This window comes from Dasypus novemcinctus, chromosome 30, assembly GCF_030445035.2.
Source record: "Dasypus novemcinctus isolate mDasNov1 chromosome 30, mDasNov1.1.hap2, whole genome shotgun sequence".
Lineage (NCBI taxonomy): Eukaryota > Metazoa > Chordata > Mammalia > Cingulata > Dasypodidae > Dasypus > Dasypus novemcinctus.
Genome location: NC_080702.1, coordinates 30,215,548 through 30,236,561, shown reverse-complemented (window position 1 = coordinate 30,236,561; position 21,014 = coordinate 30,215,548). Strand labels below are relative to the sequence as shown.

General features: G+C 43.9%; 1 protein-coding gene and 1 long non-coding RNA gene across 2 annotated transcripts in view; one reads left to right on the top strand and one right to left on the bottom strand.

Moving 5' to 3' along the window:
- LOC101411537 (adhesion G protein-coupled receptor E3-like) overlaps nt 1-800 on the bottom strand; it is a 74,411-nt gene extending 73,611 nt beyond the window's left edge. The window contains exon 1 of the mRNA XM_071212772.1: nt 554-800. The gene's annotated coding sequence lies outside the window, so the exon portion shown is untranslated. The remainder of the gene's footprint in view (nt 1-553) is intronic.
- A 4,433-nt stretch (nt 801-5,233) lies between these two features.
- LOC131276661 (uncharacterized) lies at nt 5,234-19,165 on the top strand. Its single transcript, XR_009184096.2, has 4 exons — nt 5,234-5,319; nt 14,698-14,748; nt 16,173-16,301; nt 19,016-19,165. It is a non-coding gene; the product is annotated as an uncharacterized lncRNA (long non-coding RNA).
- The last annotated feature ends 1,849 nt before the right edge of the window (nt 19,166-21,014 follow it).

Here is a 21,014-nt window from a genome sequence, read left to right as displayed (position 1 = left end):
TGCACGGCTTCTGGATAAACTGAGTTTTTGCATGGGAGATGTGTGGGCCTGCTGATAGGAGGAGAATGAGAGTTATAATTGTGGTAAGGAGAGGAATTAACCAGGAAACCTAAGGTGAGCTGTGAGGTAATCACCTCCAGGATCTGAGGAGAAGGAACAATAAGATTATACATTCAGCATTCAACATTAATGGTAGGAATGGGTGACACTGAAATTACATGATTTGATGAGCTTATACACATAGAGTTTTAGCTGGAGTAGGAGACTTTAGGTTATTAACTGTGGTTTCATAACTGCTTTTGAGTGATTTTTTGTGGATTTAAATTCCCAACCAGCAGAGCTGCATAGACCAGTACGGTGATCCAAATGGCCACGTTTTTTCCAGTTTCTATACTTTGAAGCATAGGCAACACCATTTGATTATTCTTTTCCCTTTTTGGGCTTGGAGCATCTGGCACTTTAGTTTGTAATTTAGACTTAGTCCATTGTTGTAGGGATTCAGTTACAAGGTTACAGGAGTCCCGCTTCAGTGTCTGCAGCACTGAAAGCTTACCTTGCCCCCTCCGAGAGAGGGAGGGGACCGATGTAATCCACTCGCTGTCCTGCTACTGGAGTCTGTGCTCGGCCAGTGTGTCTCATCCAGTGAGGTAGTTGTCACAGTCATTGCAGTGAGCACAACAGACACTCGTGGGTGATGGTCATGAGCTGCTAGTGAGTGACAGGCAGTGGACCTGCTGGACTAGGCGCTGCAAGGGCTGGTATCCACGACATTTGCTGTTTTGATAGAGCCACTCTGCTGGTTTTTGGGCTTGCTGATATGGCTTTGGATTTTCACGAGGGCATCTGCCTTAATAGTCCCAAGAGAGATGTTAGAGGAGGGGGCAGGGACATGATGGACAGTTACCTGTCACTGCTGGCAGGTGTCCAGATGTTTTCTCCACAGATTTCTCTTCTCCACAGAGGGCAGCTCACAACGGTTCATTGTTCTTCTTTTGCACTTTGTTTTCTTCTCGCAGTTGTGACTAAACCTCAAGTGGTATTTGCTTAGAAATTTGCCTCTGCCACAAACCCCACCCAAAGCCAATACTGGTACTGGCTACATCCGATTTACAGGGTAAGTTGAGATCCACCCGCTTACTGCTTGAGCCGGTGTCATTGTTTTAAAAGCACCCTGGAGGGGGCTTTTATTTCCATGCGCAACTTTTTCTGATTAACACATAAAATGGTTTTAATATCTGAGCTAAATGAGGGATGAAGGGTTTCAGTATCTCAATACTATGAGGAAACATATTTCATCAATTACACCAGAGGGTGCAGTATTTGTTTAACTTAACTAAATGCCATTTAAGAATGTGGTAGACCGTCAGGACTTCGTAGCTTGTCCTAATTGTTTGCCTATTTCAGGCTTTTAAGATAAACGAGTTGTTTTATTTTAGGACAAAATTATTTTTTTCCTTAACAATAAAACACATTCTATACACCCAACATATACAAGTTACTAAAATGATTTTGGAAACTGTCTCAAAGCAAACTTTTTAGAACATACAGTTATCATGATTACATTCATTAGCAGGTATTTTATTTGAGCATACAGGAAAAACTACTTTTTTCATTATTTTATGAAAACTTAACATTTCTAATGGAATTAAAATTATTTTCCCTATTACGACTGTAATATGCAGGTTGACGTGGCTTTTAAGTATCAATTCAGTTTCTGTTTAATAATGATTTTTTGTAATTTGCCATTTGAATATTTCAGTTTAAGAGATGCCTTACAAACTTTTTATGACTTGTTCATAACTGCATTAAGTATAGTTACTTCATTTCAAGACAAATTCTGCCTTCACAGAACACGTTCCCTTAGTGCTACCACAATACCTTCTGCAACTTGCCATCTGCGTTCAAGTTTTGTCTTACATATTTCCATTCTGATTTTACGAAAACCAGCCATCTTACCTAGGCACAAAACTCACTTTCTTGAACAAACTCATTAAATTCCAGCCGGCACTCCTACGAGCTGTTCACTTTTTTTTCAATATCTCACATTTCATTCTGTGAAGAAAAACAAACTTTGATTTAATTTATACAACAACCACCTTTTAGGAAGAGATTTGTAGCAATTTTATCAGTCAAGACTTAAAAATTGGAGGCGTTTTCGGGACGTGGAGTTGTCCTGGATAGTGCTTCACGGACAATTACGGGACACTGTAGATCCCCCCAGGGCCCACTGGATGGAACGTGAGAGAGTCTGGGCTATGATGTGGACCATTGACTATGGGGTGCAGTGATGCTCAGAGATGAACTTACCAGGTGCAATGGATGTATCACGATGATGGGAGAGAGTGTTGCTGTGGGGGGAGTGGGGGGCGGGGGCGGTGGGGTTGAATGGGACCTCATATATTTTTTTAATGTAATTAAAAAATAATAATAATAAATAAATATTTTAAAAAAAGACTTAAAAATTTTGTCACTTTAGAGATTTTATTAACATGCATACCTATTTATTAATGTAAGCACTTGTTTAATTTTTGGCCGTTTGAATAGAGTTCTTTTAGGAATTAATATTACCATCCAGAGGTATGAAAATACACACTGCTAGTGAACAAACAGACCAACGCAAAAAGAGTTATGGCACATGGACAGAAACATACAGTTCATTAATTTGACTCATAATTCTTACTCCTTTGGTATGGCTATTTTTAGTGCCTTTAAGCTTTATGTAATCAGTGTTGCTTGTAATATGCAACCTTGTGTTTGGAAACACTTTTACTAGTAATCAGCAGCAGTTAGGAATATTTGAGTGTGATAAATGCAGTTAAACTTTAACAGTTTAGATAGACAGATATTTAGCACATATATTTTGGATTATTGCCTTTTATGAATATCCTTAGATTTAGGGGTCAGCTGAACTCTTCCTTGTAAGAGGCGAACAATCGTAGACTAAGTTATTAGGGACAGCTAGGTGTTGGTAAGATGCAAGGGTTCAGAGGAACAGGATCTGAGAAGGTGTTGGATTTGGGAGAGATTAGACTGAGAAGGGCAAGTGCGTTCTGCCTCAGCCACTTCCTGGAGAGGGAAGACAGGAGCTGGGGAAGGAGCCAGGAGGGTGGGGAGCTGGGCTTGAGAGCGGGTGGTGGGTGGGAAGAAGGGAGCAGGTTCTCAGGGAGATGTGGGGGCACTGGAGGAGGGTGGAGGAAGTTGGGGTGCTGACGAAGCAGACAGCAGTGCAGGAGGGGCAAGATCGGCGAGGTGTGAGTTGGAGGAAGGGTTTTCTGTATGGAAGGCAAGGAGGAGCTGGGAGGGGAGGTGAGCTCCAGCTTCAGCGCCTGTATGAGGAGGGGAGAGAGTTGGGGTGGAAGGCGGTGAGGACCAGAGAGGGAAGAAGGACCAGAGTTAGAGAAGGAGGAGGGTGGGGTGGACGTGATGCCCAAGGAACATATGGAGGAGGTGCAGGGGGCGTCTGATCAGCTGGATCAAAGTTGAGGTTTTGGGGAATTTGGGAGGCAGGAGAAGGAAGAAGAAAGCTTTTAAGGAAGTTTCTTGTGTAAAAGAAGAGCAGGATACCAAGATGAGAGAAGGCCTGAGAATAAGGCATCTCCCATGCCTGCTGCTGCTCTGGGTAAAGTTCTTTAAGTCTTGGAGAACTTGGGAATTCAAAGTGTGTTTTCTTGTCTTTGATTTTCATTGTCCAGTTGGTGTTGTGGCCTCTCAGAGGTCAAATAGAAAATGAGTATTTTTAAGTCTGGGTACAGAGTTTGAAGGTTATGAAGGAGAGAGCCAAGAGGTGTGGATTTGGGGGGACTAAACTTCAATTCCCTATTTTAGGTGGCTGGGGTGAGACTAAGGATCTCTAGAACAGGGGAGATTCTGAGTGAGACAGACATCCCCGAATCAATCAGATATCTCCAAGGAAACCACTCTTGGAGCCAGATGTCTCCTGCGCCAAGGGGTTTCTTCCCACAAAGATGCAGGCATACCACCCGTCGTGGCCCTTGGGAATGGTGAGGATCCTTACCGAGTGCTAGGTTTTCCCAGTGGGTTGTCCCAGACAATGGAAGAAGAGAGTGAGAGAGACAGCAGGATCCTCCGGTGGAGAAATCCTTAACTCACCCAGCCGAGAGTCAACGTCTGGTGTTGGGTGGGCGTTCAGCCACGGCAGAGGGGAGATTCCTCCCTAGCCAATCAGTCCCAACGTGACCCCAGACTCGGGTTTTCAGCACCAAATATTGGAGAAAAATGGCATTCACTGGGACAAGGAGACCAATATGACCACAGGCAGAGAATTTATTGAGAAGCTCTCCCAACGGAGGGGGTCTGAAGAACAGACTTCAGCCTCTCCTGGAAAAGGGGGGCGGATTTGAATTTATACAGAACTTTCCTAGGTGGGGAAATGATAGTTGGTGGGAGGGGATTGAGGGTCTGAGGGAGGGGCAGGGGCCAACAGAAAGCCCGAGAATTGAAAATGTTCCCTTGCGAGACTAGAGGGAAGTCGGTTAGGGAGTGGGTTTCCTTGGAATCCTGGAGGAGCAGGTGATCCTTTGATAGGCAGGGACGATGTCTTTATCTCCCTTTGATATGCAAGTCGTAAAGGTCTTCTTTTTATTATCTTTTTTTAAAAATTAATAGATCACACAAAACATTGAATTAAAAAACATGAGGTTCCCATATACCCCAGTCCCCAACCCCACACCCCATCATTTTTTATTGTGTTTTTTGACGGTACATAGATCACAAAAAATGTTACAGTAAAAAATAGAAGAGGTTCCTACATACCCCACACCCCAACCCCCACTCCTCCCACACCAACAACCTCTTTCATCATTGAGGCACATTCATTGCAATTGGTGAACACATTTTGGAGCACTGCTCCATCGCATGAATGATAGTTTACATTGTAGTTTACATGCTCCCCCCGTACACTCAGTGGATTATAGCAGGAAGTAAAGTCTTTATCTCCCTTTATTCCCATCTCTATCTATGGGGAAGTGCCATGCCCTTAGACACGTAGGCTCATGGGGGAGGGGATTAGCCTTTCCCCAATGCCTATCAGGGGAAATTGAGCTACAGCTTGTTAATTATTGCAAGCCTCTAACAGACGAAAAGCAGAACCACAATTTCTGATGGTGAAAGGCAGGGAAGAGTTGATTCTTCTCGCTGCAATTTCCTACACCAGCTGACCTAAGACACCCACATTAATTTTCATGAGAGTTCCTTCAGTGAGGACAGGTGATTGGCATAAAGGACAGCAGGAAGCTTTTGCAGCTGGCTGGCCCTGGGTTACCTGCACCACCAGAATGAGGGCGACATCAGTTCCTCCAGGTATGTGCTCCCTGGTCCATGGTTCTGCCCAGTCGGGAGCTACTGGGATCGACAGTTTATTGGCCTTTCCTCTTCTTCTCCTCTTCCCTCACACTTTGCTTTGGACACTCTCTTCCTTTCTCCTTGCACTGTGGTTTCCTTCTCACCACCCTATGGAAACGACCCTCTCACGTATCCCCAAAATTTTCCTTCCGATCCAATCCAGGGTTTGTTTTCTAGACCTAGCACTGCCGGTATTTTTCCTTGCTATTCCTTTCCTCCCTCTCCTTTTTCCTTCTCCTGCACCAAGAATAATAATAGCAGCTAACATATTTGAGCACTCACTATGCGCCTTCCATGTATTAACCCATTTAATCTTACAACAGGCCCATGAGATGGGGACTATTATCATCCCCATATTACAGATGAGGAAACTGAGGCACAGAGAGTTTATGTTACTTATCCAAGGTCACACAGCTAGTAAATGGCACTGCTGGGGCACCCGGCCCCAGATCTGTGCTGTCACAGTCCTCCCATGGGATTCCCCTGGTTTCCTACCTTCTTTCTAGAAGAATCTCATGGTCCTCTGACTTCAACTACCATCCCTGGGAAGGTGGTTCCCAGCTCTGAAGTTCCATCTATTCTCATAACTCTAGATTCAATACCAATATCAACAGGTACAACATCGATGGAGTCCCTGCTTTGTGCCTGTCATTGGGCTGAAATGATCAAAAGTTCATTATCATACAATATCTCCATGGTACAGGTGGGAAATGGCATCCCAGGGAGGTTAGGTAATTTGCTCAAAGTCACACAGCTATTTAGCAGAGTGTCACGCTCTCCAAACAGTCTATCAAAATGCAAACTAGCAGGGACTCGAACAGATATTTGCACCCCATATCCATAATGGTGGCATTCAAATAGCCATAAGGTGGAAGCAACCCAAATGTCCATCAGCAGATGACTGGAGAAACAAAATGGAAAATCACTGAGTCATAAAAGAGAATGAAGCTCTGATTCATGCGCCAGCATTGCTCGTTGACATTGTGTCGAGTGAAATAATTCTTACATGGAGAGACAGATCTTGGATGAGTCCATTATTAGGAAATAGCCAGGATGCAAACTCAGAGTGGCAGAAAGTTGAGTACAGGTTACCGGATGCGGGGGAAAGGGGCAATGGGGAGTTAGTGATAATGGGTGCAAGATCTGTTTTGGGAGATGGGAAAGTTCTGGTAGTGGAAGGTGGTGAAGGAAGCACAGCATTGTGAAGGTGATAACTCACTCTGAATGGTGCGCTTGGGAGCGGTTGAGATGGGGAAGTTTATGCTGTCTCTGTGCTCCTAAATTTTAAAGAAGAGAGAGGCTAAGGATACCATAATAATTAAATGCAATATGTGATACTGGACTAGGTCTAATAATGGAGTGAAAATGGCAACAAGGACATTATTGAAGCATATGAAAAAATTGGAAGGTTGATTATAAGCTTTGTAACAATGTTCAATTTCTTGAACTTGATAGATGTGGTTCCACTGGTGAATCTCCTTGTTCTTAGGAAATGTACATGGAAGTATTAAATGTTCAAGAAGCATGATTTATACAACCTGTTCTTGAAAATTTAGAAGATGATTGGCAGATAATAGAATGATACAGCAAAGGTGGCAAAATGCTAAAATTGGTGGATCTGGGTATGTGGGGTGAGCGGGGGAATGTTGCACACTCTGTATGGGTGTTGCATTATTTTCACAACTGTCCTATAAGTTTGAAATTATTTTGAAATTCAAAGTTTAAAAAAAAATTATATAAACCACCTGAAAGCAAAGGCATAGCCCCCTCCCCTCTGCAACCCCTCCCCACTGTCTGACATCTCAGAGGTGTTCGGTATACATTGGAATTTTGTTCAGCCATTAAAATGATTGAGCACCTGATTCCTATATACGAAGTCCTGGGTTCAATCCCCAGTACCTCCTATAAAAACATGAATGAAGTAATGGTACAAGATATAACTTGGAAAAATCTTGAAAACATGGTACATGAAAGAAGCCAGATACAAAATGTCACATTTTTAAAAGATTCCATTTATATGCAGTATCCAGAATAAGTAAATTCATAGGGACAGAAAGAAAATTAAAGGTTCACAGGGATTGTGGGGAGTGGAATGTGGAGGAACTCATTTTGTGGGTATGAGGTCTCCTTTGGAGGGGATAAAAATGTTCTGAAATTAGATAAAGATGATGGACAACATTGTAAATATTAGTAAATTTAGGAAATGTCACTGACTGTACTTTTAAACAGGTTAATTTTATGTTATATGAATTTAAATTTAGTAAATTTAGTAAAATGTCACTGACTGTACTTTTAAATAGGTTAATTTTATGTTATATGAATTTTACCTCAATAAAAAATGTGCAAACAATCTCAAGCACAGGGGAAAAAAAACCCACAAAAACCATAGAGAGAATTCCAATATACCCCCACTCGTATTCAGATCACCAACTTTTTCCCCATATTTGCTGTTTCATTCTATCATTTTTCTCATCATCGATCATCTGTCTGTCCATCCATTCATTTATCCTTCATTCATCTATCACCTCTCACTCTATCTTTGTCATCTGTCACTATTCTACCCATCCATCTACCTACCACCTATTCATCAATCTAGCTAACTAGCCATCCATTCATCTATCTTTCTAACTATTTATCTATCAATTTTCTAAACATTTGAAAGTAAGTTGAGCACATCCTGCTCCGTGAACACTTAATACTTCCATGTACATTTCCTAAGAGCAAGGAGATTCACTTATGTAACCACTTGAAGTACAGCTGTCAAGTTCAAGAAATTTAACACTGATATAAAGCTTACAGTCTACAGTCCGAAATTTTCATATGCTTCAAAAATGTCCTGTTTGCCATTTACACCTCCATTATTAGACCCAGTCCAGGATCAGGTATTGCATTTAATTGTCACTGTCTCTTTAGTCTCTCCCTCTCTTCTCTGACTTGGGGAAATAGATTTACAACATAAAATTTCCCATTTCAACCACTTCAAAGTACATCACTAAGTGGGACTAATCACATTCACAACGTTGTGCTTCTCTCACCACCTTCCATTACCAGAACTGCCCAAGCACTTTGCACAGAAACTCTACACCATCGTGCATTAATTCACATTCCCCCTCCTCACCTAAAAACCTATACCACAGCTTGATTATAAAGCTCAGCTCTACCATTGACTAGCTCTGGGGAATAGGGCAAGTAACTGAACCTCTCTGTACCTCTGTTTCTTTTCTTTTAGAAAAATTGTGAACTTACAAAGCAATCATGCATAACCTATTTAAAACCATATGTGGCAGTTTGATATTATTGGTGAATTCCAAAAGAGATATTGATTATGTTTGTAAACTGGTCTGTTCCTATGGGCATGACACCCTTTGATTGTACTGAATTCAGAGGTTTCACTTTTACTTGATTAAATTAAGATAAGGGCTTTGACTCAGACTTGTGAGTAAGACCTTGAGCTCCGCCCCCTTGGTGGGTGGAGACTCATAGAGAAAACAACATGGCGGAGGAGAGAGCTTCGCTTTGATGCTGGAGCCCCTGGGAGAGAGCCACGCCATTCAGCTGAGAGTTTCCAGCTTGCCTTGTGGAGAGAGCAGAGCAACTGAGCCTGGAAAGAGATGAGCCTTGGGAAGAGAGATGAGCCTTATGCCAGCCTGCAGCTGAGATTAGAAGAAGTTGGGACTACAGAGCCCTAAAAGGAAGAGAAAGCTAAACCCTGGCAGAGGCGGCAGCCATCTTACTCCAACACTTGGCAACGGACTTTGGTGAGGGAAGTAACTCATTCTATATAGCCGTGTGATTGTAAGCTCCTACACCAAATAAATACCCTTTATAAAAGACAACAGATTTCTGGTATTTTATATCAACACCCCTTTGGCTGACTAATACGTCATACAACACCCTTCCACCAACACCTTACATTGTTGTGGAACATTTGCTACTGATTATGAGAGAACCTATCAGACTTTTACCACTAATTATGGTCTTCAGCATACACTTGGTATATTTTTTCCATTACCCCTTATTGGTTACACAGTAGCTTCTTTGACATTGATGGAAGAACATTACAGTATTGCTTTGAACTACTGTCTATGGGTTATGTTAGTTGTATTTTTCCCATGCATCTCCATATACTTACTACACTATAAAAGTTATGGGCATTTGTTCTAGTTTCTAAAAGAACACTTTTGTATTTGTCCTGTTGTATTAGTCAGCCAAAGGGGTGCTGATGCAAAGTACCAGTAATCTGTTGGCATTTAGAAAAGGTATTTATTCGGGGTAGAAGCTTACAGTCACAAGGCCATCAAGCCTAAGTTACGTCCCTCACCAAAGTCTGTTGCCATGAGTTGGAGCAAGATGGCTGCCGACATCTTTGAGAGTTCAGCCTTCCTCTTCTCCTAAGACTCCGGAGTCCAAGCTCCTTCCATTCTCAGCTAGGCTAGTATAAAGCTTGTCTCTCTCCACAGGGCTTGTTTCTTTCTGGGATTTCTCAGCTGTTCAGGGCTCTGGTCTCTTCAGCTACAAACTATCAGGTGAATGGCTTGGCTCTCTCCTCAGGGCTCTGGCATCCAAAAGAAATCTTTTCTGTGTTCTCCTTCTCCATGTATTTCTGTGTGAGTGTCCACCCACCAAGGGGGCAGGCACACAATGTCCTACTGACGTGGTTGAATCAAAGCCCTAATATTAATTTAATCAAGTAAAAGTGAAACTTCTGAATTTAATATGATCAAAGGGTATCACAAGCCCAGAGGAACAGACCAATTTACAAACACAATCAGTATTTCTTTTGGGAATTCATCAATAATATCAAACTGCCACAACTATTAACGACAATCCTCATCCACCTCCAGGTTCACGACGTTATGCAGTCCCTGGGTTATTTTCTAGCTTTCTTTCAATTGACATTTACATCCCTTGGCTATCCCTTTCAGCCACAATCCCATTTATAAGCCACCTGTTATTCATTATAATGTTTTATCATCAACTCTATCCATTTCCATGCTTTTACAGTCAAGCTCATTTAAAACGTCTACATACATTAAGCATCAGTACCCCTTTTCACCCCTCATCCTATCTCCTAGTAACCTGTACTCTAGTTTTCAACTCCATGTGTTTTGTTTTGTTTTTTAATTAATTTATTTATTTAATTCCTCCCCCCTCCCCTGGTTGTCTGTTCTCTGTCTATTTGCTGCATCTTGTTTCTTTGTCCGCTTCTGTTGTCATCAGCGGCACGGGAAGTGTGTGCGGCGCCATTCCTGTGCAGGCTGCACTTTCTTTCACGCTGGGCGGCTCTCCTCACGGGGCGCACTCCTTGTGCGTGGGGCTCCCCTACGCGGGGGACACCCCTGCGTGGCACGGCACTCCTTGCGCACATCAGCATTGCGCGTGGGCCAGCTCCACACGGGTCAAGGAGGCCCAGGGTTTGAACCGCGGACCTCCCATGTGGTAGATGGACGCCTTAACCACTGGGCCAAGTCCGTTTCCTCCATGTGTTTATTCTTCATCTTTAGTTCATACTACTGAGACCCTACAATATTTATCCTTTTGTGTCTGGCTTATTTCACTAAGCATAATGTCTTCAAGAGTCACCCATGTTATCATACATGTCCAAGTTTCATTTCTCCTCACAGATTAATACTATTCCATCATATGTATATACCACATTTTCCTTATCCATTCATCCATTGACGGACACTAGGGTTGTTTCCATCTTTTGGTAACTGTGAGCAATGCCGCTATGAACGTCGGGTGCAGATGTCTGCTTATGTCACTGTTTTCAGTTCTTCTAGATATATTCCTGGTAGAGTGAGTGTCAGATCATATGTGTGCCTCTGTTTCTTAATCTGCAAAATGGGAATGATGCTAAGAGAATTTACCTTCTAAAGTTGTTCAAAGCTCAAGTAAGTTGACGAGTGTAAAGTTCTGAGGACAGGGTCCGATATGTAGTAACAGCTCAATTTCCAATAGGAGTTGAGATAAGCCTCAGAACTTTGCCCAGTTCCCACAAAGGAAATCCTCTCCCACAGCCATCACCAAGCAAGGTAGAGTTTACCACCAGGGTCATAGGAGGACGGAGGAGTGGCTACAATCACAGGGGCAAGCCTCATTTCACTCTAATAAACCCCATCTCCTCCAAGTCCTCCCAACCACCTACACCTTCTCCCGCTCCAGAACCCTCCCCAGGGAGCCATGACAACCCTCCCTAACTGCCTCAGCCATTCAGCCTCAGTTCTTCTCTCCTTCCTTCCAACCCCACCCTCATATCATGCACAGAAATTGACCTTCGTCCCAGCTCCACCAAACTAGCCCAGCTTCATCTGCACCATCACTTCACTTGGTGAACAAAGTCCCTTCCATGATCAGGGATCACTTTCTGGGCAGTAAACAGGTTATAAATGAGGCAACGAAACCTTCAACAACACACACCAAAAAAAAAACACATTTGTTTACATACTGAACTATTGCCACACCATTTATAAATAATCATTGCCCAGGACACTCCTGCCCACCTGGTATCTGCCCAAGGAACTCAAAGATCTCCTCACAATTTAGTAGATTAAAGGTTAACACCTTTTGTTGGACTTACCCAGGTCAGCTAACAGGGAGGTGGGGATGGTCAACCACCATACCAGGGAACCAACTAATTCCATCTGCAAAGATTGTATTTCCAAATAAGGTCACATACTAAGTTACCAGGGGTTATACCTTTTTTGGGAGATGCAATTTATCATTAATACAAGATAAGAAGACAACTAGACATCAGAGTGGAGGAAGATTTACTAGAAAAGGGAGAGAAGAGAATTCATCCATGTATCCAGCAACTTTGGACCTTTGAGGGAGCTGAATGAAGTTGGTAAAGGGTATCAGTCAGACAAAGGGGTGCTGATGCAAAAAAACAGAAGGCTGTTGGCTTTTATAAAGGATAATTATTTGGGATAGGAGCTTGCAGATACCAGGCCATAAGCATAAGTCACTTTCCTCACCAAAGTCTATTTTCAATGTTGGAGCAAGATAGCTGCCAACACCTGCCAGGGTTCAGGCTTCCTGGGTTCCTCCCTTCCAGGGTCCTGCTTCTCTCTGGGCTCAGGGTTCCTCTCTTCCCAGGGCTGGTTTCTCTTTCCTCTGTGTGCTTTCTTCCTGGGGCTCTAGCTTAAGACTTCAGCATCAAACTCCAACATCAAAACTCCAACATTTAATTCAAAACCTACCTGGTACGCAGGCAAACACTTAACTAACAAAGAAAGTAGTTTTATTCAATAAAAGCACCATTTGACTCCCCACCCTGTATGAAAAGAACTTGAAAATCTTGTTCAAGGCTCGGGTTTGCAACAGAAAGCTCCTGAGTCCTGTTGGACGTAAATAAATCATTTTTCCTTCTCAAAATCAAAGAAAGAAAAAAAACTCCAACATTAAAAGCCCTCAATTCTGTCCTTTGCCATGGCTTTTATCTGTGAGTCCCCACCCAGGAAGGGGCAGGGACTCAACATCCTACTGGCTCAAGAGAATCAAGTAAACTCTGAATCTAATATAATTTAATATGCCCAGAGGAAAAGACCAGTTAATAAACATAATCGAATATTTCTTTTGGGGATTCATCAATAGTATCAACTGCTATAGGAGGCAAGACCAGCCACAAGCCTGAGCTGTAAAATACAAGCTTTATTTTCCAAACAGGATACAACATTGTCTCCCATCCAAGACATGTTTCTAGAGGCTTGCCTCTCCTCCAACTGGAGGCAGAATCTAATTCTTCTCCACTTGACTCTGGGTGGGCTTGTGACTCACTTGTAACCAAGAGAATATGGTGAAGAGCCAAAAGGCAGAAAAATCCAAATGTTCATCAATGAACACATGGACAAACAAAATATGGTCTCTCTGTATACCTAAACTAATTGAACGTGGGGATTCGGACAGGTATCCATACACCCACGTTCCTAGTGGCGTAACTCAGAGTAGCCAAAAGGTGGAAGCAACCCAAGTGTTCATTGGCAGATGAATGGATAAACAAAATGTGGCATATCCATTCAATGGAATATTGTTCAGTCTTAAAAAGGAATGAAGTGCCGGCACATGCTACAACACGGACGAACCTTCAAGACATTATGTTGGGTGAAATAAGACAGACACAAAAGGACCAACCCTCTATGATTTCTCTTAAATGAAATACTTGGAATAAGCAAATGCATAGACAGAGCAGCATAGTGGAATAGTAGTTACCAGGGGGTGGGAGAGGGGAAAGGGGAGTTACTGCTAAAGACGTACTAGTTTCAGTTTGGGTTGCTGAAAGCAGTTTGGAAATAGATAATGATGAAAGTTATGTGATACTGTCAATGTCCATAATATCTAAGTATTATCCAGTTAAAATGGTTAATGTGGTTTTTGTTATGTATATTTTACCTCAATTAAAAATAAATTAATTGTAAAAAAAGATAAGATACACACCATGTGATGCTCAAAGGTTAAACTCAAGGTTAAATGTTGATTCAAAACCATTTTTTAATAGATATAAAACATTTGCTTTTTTTTAATGTGGTTTATCCACCCAATGGAATGTTATTCAGTCATAAGAAGCAATGGAGTAGTTACTATTTATGTTATATCATGGATGAACCATGAAGACATTCTGCTCAGTGAAAGAAGAAGCCAGACACAAGTGGGCAAATACTATATAATCTCACTTATATGAAATATCTAGAATAGGAAAATGCATAGAGACAGACTGGGAGTAGGGACTTACTCAACGCATATCGAGTTTCTTTTTGGAGCAATGACAGTATTGGAAATAGGTAGCGGTTTGATGGCAGCACAACTTTGTCGATGTAATTAATACCACTGAATTGTCTACTTAAAAATGGTCAAAATGGCAAATTTTATGTTTTTAACCACAATTTTTAAAAATCTAGTGAAATAAAACACATTCCTTAAAAATCCAGTAAAAAGAGAAAATATGGTGGAAGTCCACCTTTTTGGCTGGAACACTAAGGGTTAGAACTCTGAAGTGCCATGGAAGCAGCTCGACTGAGGCCACTATGCTGGGAGAGCACCCAAGTGGAACAGCCAGAGAGGTCCTGAGATTACTTGAAGCGGGAGATGCCCATCCAGGCCCCAGCAGGTCCAGGCCCAGTCTCTCTCTGACTGCATCCTCAGGGGACCAGAACTGCCCAGCTGAGCTCTTCCCAGAAACCAGGAGAGATAGTCCCATGTATGGTCATTGTTTTAAGCTGATTAATTTTATGGTTGGTTGTTACACGGTGATAGCTAACTGATACACAGTCCTTGGGGAATCTCCTGGCATCTTTCCTTGATAGTTTCATGTCTCTCCTTTTTGCTTCTCTATTCCAGGGCTCCTCTTCCTGCTCAGTTTGTTAGGAACCATGGCTCATACAGCTGAAGGTAAGTGCTCAGGCTCTGACCCTTCCAAAGTCAAATGCCAGGGAGAGTTTGGACCAAGAAAAATCTGACACTGTTACCGGGTTTTATTAAGGTTCATGGCTATATTATATATCATTGGGCCCTCCTGGGAGATTGACGGGGAAAATAAGCAATAGAAGCAATAAGCAGCTGGAACCCCTCCCCTGCCATTATCAAAGGGGTGGGATAATCAACATTTCAAAACCCAGGCGCAAGGCCTGAGAGCTCTATTTCCTCTGACCCAAACTCTGGCTGCCTTCTCCTCCACTTGCATCACTACACACGCAAACCGGGGGATTTATAACCTACAAGCGGAAATCGTAGCCTATAAAGCAACCCTCTTCATCCCTGTTCAGCCCCTTCCTCTCTACCTGGGATTCCTGATCTGTTATTTTCTCCCATTTCCCTTCCCTCCCAACCTGAATAAATTACTGGCCTAACTCACCCGGCTGCCTTGAAATTCACTTCTGCACCATAGCCAAGAACCTAGAGGAAATCCAGGAACACAGTATCCATCCGACAGTGTCTCTTCCCCCTTCTTATGGGGACACCAGTTATGTCGGACTGGACCCAGCCTGACCCAGCTTGGCCCCTCCTAATTTAACTAACTCCACCTGTAAGACCCTCTGTGATCAGAGACCATGACCAGGTTCTGACTTCTTCCCGAGAAGGAATTCAAACATGAGCCACAGACGAGCGAAACGGGCAGAGGATTTACTGGGGGTAGAACAAGAAAACAGAAGACACATCCCTGAGGCATGGACATGGGCACTTTCAAGGGAGAAAATGCGAAGTCCCACCCTGGGCTCCCCTATTTATGGGGGCACAGGACGCCAGGGTCTGCGCTGATAAGCAGGGGCTCAGGGCACGGGCTCCAGGGCTGTGGGGTGCTGTCCACTGCCTGCTGCCCATGACCTCTGCAGGGCATGGTGTGCTGACCAGCAGTGAGGAGCTTCTGGTCACTGTCACGAGGCATGAGGTCGCTCTCCATGAGGCGAGGGGGAGCCTGAAATCTGGGTGGGTGTGAAGCCCCCCTCGCCCATCCCTCCTTGCTGGCTGCCTTCTGAAAATGCAGCCTTTGGGTGCTGGGCTTGCAAGCTGCCCCTTCCCAGCTTGCCTGGGTGACCCAGCAGGCTGATGCTAGCCAGTTTCTCCTTGCCTCAGTTTCTCTTACCAGGCTTATTGGGTCTTCTGCCTCCTTCCTCCTTAGGTCCCTAATCCCTCCTGCCTCGCCTCCTTCCAAATAAGATCACACTCAGGGGAGGTCAGAACCTGAACATGACCTTTTGAGGGACACATTTCAAGCTAGAGCAGCATCTTCATCTTCTGATGTCCTGGGAGCCTAAACACACGGTAAGGGGAGTCCCCTGCCTAGCTGACGATCACCTGCTTCTCTCCTCCTGCAGCTACCTGTGCTCTGTGTCCCCTGAACGGTCATTGTGTCAACAGCACTCACTGTACCTGTGATCATGGATATAGTCCCACATCCGGGGTGGAAATCTTTGACGCCCAGTGGACATTCGAGCAGTGTAATGGTAAATGGATAATTTTTTTTAAATTTTTTCTTATGATTACTTTTTAAAAATACACAGATCGCACAAAATGTTACATTAAAAAATATGAGGGAAGCGGACTTGGCCCAGTGGTTAGGGCTTCCATCTACTGCATTGGAGGTCCACGGTTCAAACCCAGGGGCTCCTTGACCTGTGTGGAGCTGGCCCATGTGCAGTGCTGATGAGCGCAAGGAGTTCCGTGCCACGCAGGGGTGTCCCCCGCATAGGGGAGCCCCACACGCAAAGAGTGCACCCCAGAAGGAGAGCCGCCCAGCACGAAAGAAAGTGCAGCCTGCCCAGGAATGGTGCCACATACAAGGAAAGCTGACACAACAAGATGATGTAACAAAAAGAAACACAGATTCCCAGTGCCGCTGATAAGGATAGAAGTGGTCACAGAAGAACACAGAGCGAATGGGTACAGAGAGCAGACAACTGTGGTGCAGGGTGGGAAGGAAGGGGAGAGAAATAAATAAATAATAAATCTTAAAAAAAAAAAGATGAGGTTCCCATATACCCCACTCCCCACTCACCCCCACTCTTCCTCCATCAATAACTTCTTTCATCAGTGTGGCACATTCATTGCATTTAGTGAGTACATTTTGGAGCATTGCTACACAGCCTATGTTGTAGTTTACACTCTCCCCCAGTCCATTCAGTGATTTTATGGCAGGATATATATGTCCTGCATCTATCCCTACAATATCATTCAGTACAAATCCAAGTCCCAAAAATGGCCCCACCTCACACCTCTTCTTCCCTCTTCCTGCCTTCAACAACTCCCATGGCCACTGTCTCCACACCACTGATACAATTTCTTCCATTGCTGGAGTCCCAATAGCTCTATAGTAGAATATCAGTAAGTCCACTCTAATCCATCATTTATTCCCCCATCCCGTGGGTCCTGGGATGGTGGTGTCCGCTCCACCTCTAAATCGAGAGGAGACTTAGATCCCACATGCATGACGGATGCGATTCTCCTGCTTGCAGTTGTAGACTCTCTCCATTCCTGGGTGTGGTGGTTGACCATCCTCACCCACCTGTAACATCCACATGTAAAAAGATCATGGCTGGGGAATGGGTAATCTTCTGATCGCCCAGAGTTGGGGAAGAGGGAGGCACCCAAGTAACGAACAAGGTCGAAATCTCCACCCACACAACCTTCACCAGGAAAGAAGCCTGGTCCTAGGCAACCGTGAAATGGGGATGATGACGTTGACTTAGCGAGGATGGAGGGAGCTGAGTGAAGTAGTGCATGTGACAGGACTTCAGGAACTGTGGGCGCTTCTCATGCAATACCAAAACTTGGCGATCAACTTCAATAGAAATGCTGTGCACTTTAGGCATTAACTCCCCATTCTCTACCCCAGCCCATCCCCTGTTAACCTATATTCTAGAATCTGACTCTACAACTCTGCTTATTCTAATTATTTCACACCAGTGAGGCCATGCAATATTTTCCCTTTGTGTCTGGCTTATTTGACTTAAATGATGTCTTCAAGTTTCATCCACGTTGTCCCATATACATGAGGACTTCATTTTTTTTATGCTGAATAATAGTCCATTGTACATATATGCCCATTTCTTCCATGTCTTTTTGCCTGGGACTCCCTCTGCCTGAAACACCCTCTTCAGCCCAGCCCCACTCATCCTTAAAACTCAAGGTCAAGATTCTTCTCATAAACAAGTCGTTTTCTTACTCTAATGTATAAGCATGTCATTTGTGACAAGAACTTCATAAAGGTGGGGAAACAGAGGGGTAGAGGAACACAGTTTCTGTATATTACTGAAGTCAAGTTGATAACAAGGCAAGTAAGATTGGTAAAGATTTAGGATGTTAAATTTAAGCCCCATGGTAACTAAAAAGAAAATATTGGAGAATATTGAGGTTCATAGAGACAGAAGTTAGAGTGCAGGTTGCAAGGGGTACGGGGAGGGGGAGGAGGATGAGAAGGGGGAGGGGGAACAGGGGTAAGAGAGGGAGAGGGGAGGGGGGGAAGGGAGCAGGGAGGGGGAGGGGAAGAGGAGGCAATGACAAGTAAATACAATACATGACCCTGGACAAGTTCTAACAAGGGAGAAAAGGCTCAAAAGAATATTCTCAAGGATCCTTTTAGATTGTCCAGGATCAAATAGCATGCCCGATTATGTTTCCACGGTACCCTCCATCTAATCAAACACTTTCCCCACCACCCAAGCTTCTTTGGCTCTCTCTCCTCACACAAACTCTAAGGGCTGAATCTTTTATCTGTAGCGTATTGTCATCTAATAAATACGTGATGGGACTTAGTGGATCCACATTCCACTTCCTCACCCCTCAGGTGGGGTGACTCTGAGGCATGCACTTCCCACTGTCTCCAAGATGTCCCCAGAGAAACCGAGTCCCAGTTTCCAGCAGTGGAACATGCTTTTCATTTTCTGCCTTCCCTTCCCTGTCTCACTTGACCACTTCCGTCCAGTGTTTTCTGGGGTCACCCCTCAAATAAACCACTTGCACTAGAATCCTTGTCTCCATGCACGCTTCCTGGTGAAACCAACCAAAGTCAATGAAGAAATGAAAAGAGAAGATAATCATTACTTAAACTGGCATGCCTGTGCAAAGACAGATCCCAGAAAAAGGGGCACAGCTCTGGGACACAGTCGTTTTTCCATTAATCTTTGTTGAATGAATGATTAATTTCTCCTTTGTGTTTCAGATATCGATGAATGTAGTCCACCCCACAGCATATATTGTGGATTACACGCTGAATGTCATAATAAAGAAGGAGATTTCACCTGTCGCTGTAATCCTGGATACACACTCATTTCTGGGGCAACAGAATTCAAGAATGCCAGTGAAAACACTTGTCAAAGTAAGAAAATCCTTGTCTTCTTGTTTTTCTTCCTCCTTTTTGGTTGAGCCTATCATCATGAGACATTCATTGCATTTGGTGAATACATCTCTGAGCACGCTGCACCTCATGGTCAATGGTCCACATCATAGCCCACACTTTTCCACATTCCACCCAGTGACCATGGGAGGACATACAATGTCTGGTAACTGTCCCCTCAGCACCACCCAGGACAACTCCAAGTCCCAAAAACACCCCCACATCTCATCTCTTCCTCCCACTCCCTACCCCCAGCAGCCACCATGGCCACTTTCTCCACACCAATGCCACATTTTCTTCGATTACTAATCACAATAGTTCATGAATAGAATATAAGTAAGTCCACTCCAATCCACACTACATTCCTCCGTCCCGTGGACCTAGAATGGCTGTGTCCACTCCACCTCTATATCAAGAGGGGGCCTAGATTCCAGATGGATACTGGATGCAACTCTCCTGCTTTCAGTTGCAGGCAGTTTTAGCTCCCCGGTGTGTTGGTTGACCTTCTTCACCTCCATGTTAGATGAGTGGGGTAAGTCCAATAAACCAGAGTGTAGGAGTTGCAAGTCTGGCTATCACATGGTCAGCCCAGAGATTCAGGTCCCCTGGGTATACATTAAACCCCAGCACCAACTACAGTTCCAGTAAAAGTAAAAAGAGAGACTTGTGGACAAAGATCACATCTAAGTCCAACTCCATCGCACAGAAACACAAACTTCAAAGTAGGGCCAACTGAGATGGCAGTGAACTCCATCTGCCATGACCATAGAACCTGTGGGTCTCTGTAGCCCTCAGCAGAACCAATACCTGGGGTTGCATCTACTTTATCTGTCTCTGGGACTCTGCTCAGGTGTGCATAAGGGCAACCCCTCTGATAACTCCCAGCTCTTTTTGGAGACTCATAGCCATATAAACTCATTTGTCCTTTCCATTGCCCCCTTTTCTTTAGGTCAAAAAGCATTTTTAACTCCTGGTATTATATGTAGACTGAGATATTGTGCCGGTCCAAGTTGACCCTTTTATGCAAGGTCATTTTCTAGTTACATCATCAGCATCCCTCGGCACCAGGGAGGCTCATCCCTGGGAGTCATTTCCCACACTGGGGGGAAGGCAACACATTTACATGCTGAGTTTGGCTTCGAGACTGGCCACATTTGAGCAACAGGGAGGCTCTCAGGACGTAACTCTTAGGCACCCTGCAGCTCTAGCCTTTGTTCTTATTTTAGGTGCACAGGCTCACAAGCATAGTCATTAGTATCAAGGTTTATTGTTGGACCTTCCTTCTTTTTTGGTCTTTGCCGTTGCACATGGGGGATTATTGTACAGGTTGGTTTTTAATCTCAGCTCTGCTACTGACTAGCTCTGGGGAATAGGGCTAGTGACTGAACCTCTCCGTACCTCTGTTTCTTTTCTTTTAGAGAAGTTGTGAACTCACAGAGCAATCATGCATAATGTACAGTATTCCCATATGTGGCAGGCTGATATTATTGATGAATTCCAAAAGAGATATTATGTTTGTAAACTTGTCTGTTCCTATGGGCATGATACCCTTTGATTGTATTAAATTGGGAGGTTTCACTTTTACTTGATTAAATTAAGATGAGGGCTTTGATTCAGCCTTGTGAGTAGGACTTTGAGCCCCCACCCCCTTGGTGGGTGGAGACTCACAGAGAAAGCAACAGGGCAGAGGAAAGAACTTAGTTTTGATGCTGGAGCCCCAGGGAGAGAGCCATGCCATTCAGCTAAGAGTTTACAGCTTGCCTTGTGGAGACCACAGAGCAACTGAGCCTAGAAAGAGATGAGCCCTGGGAAGAGGGATGAGCCA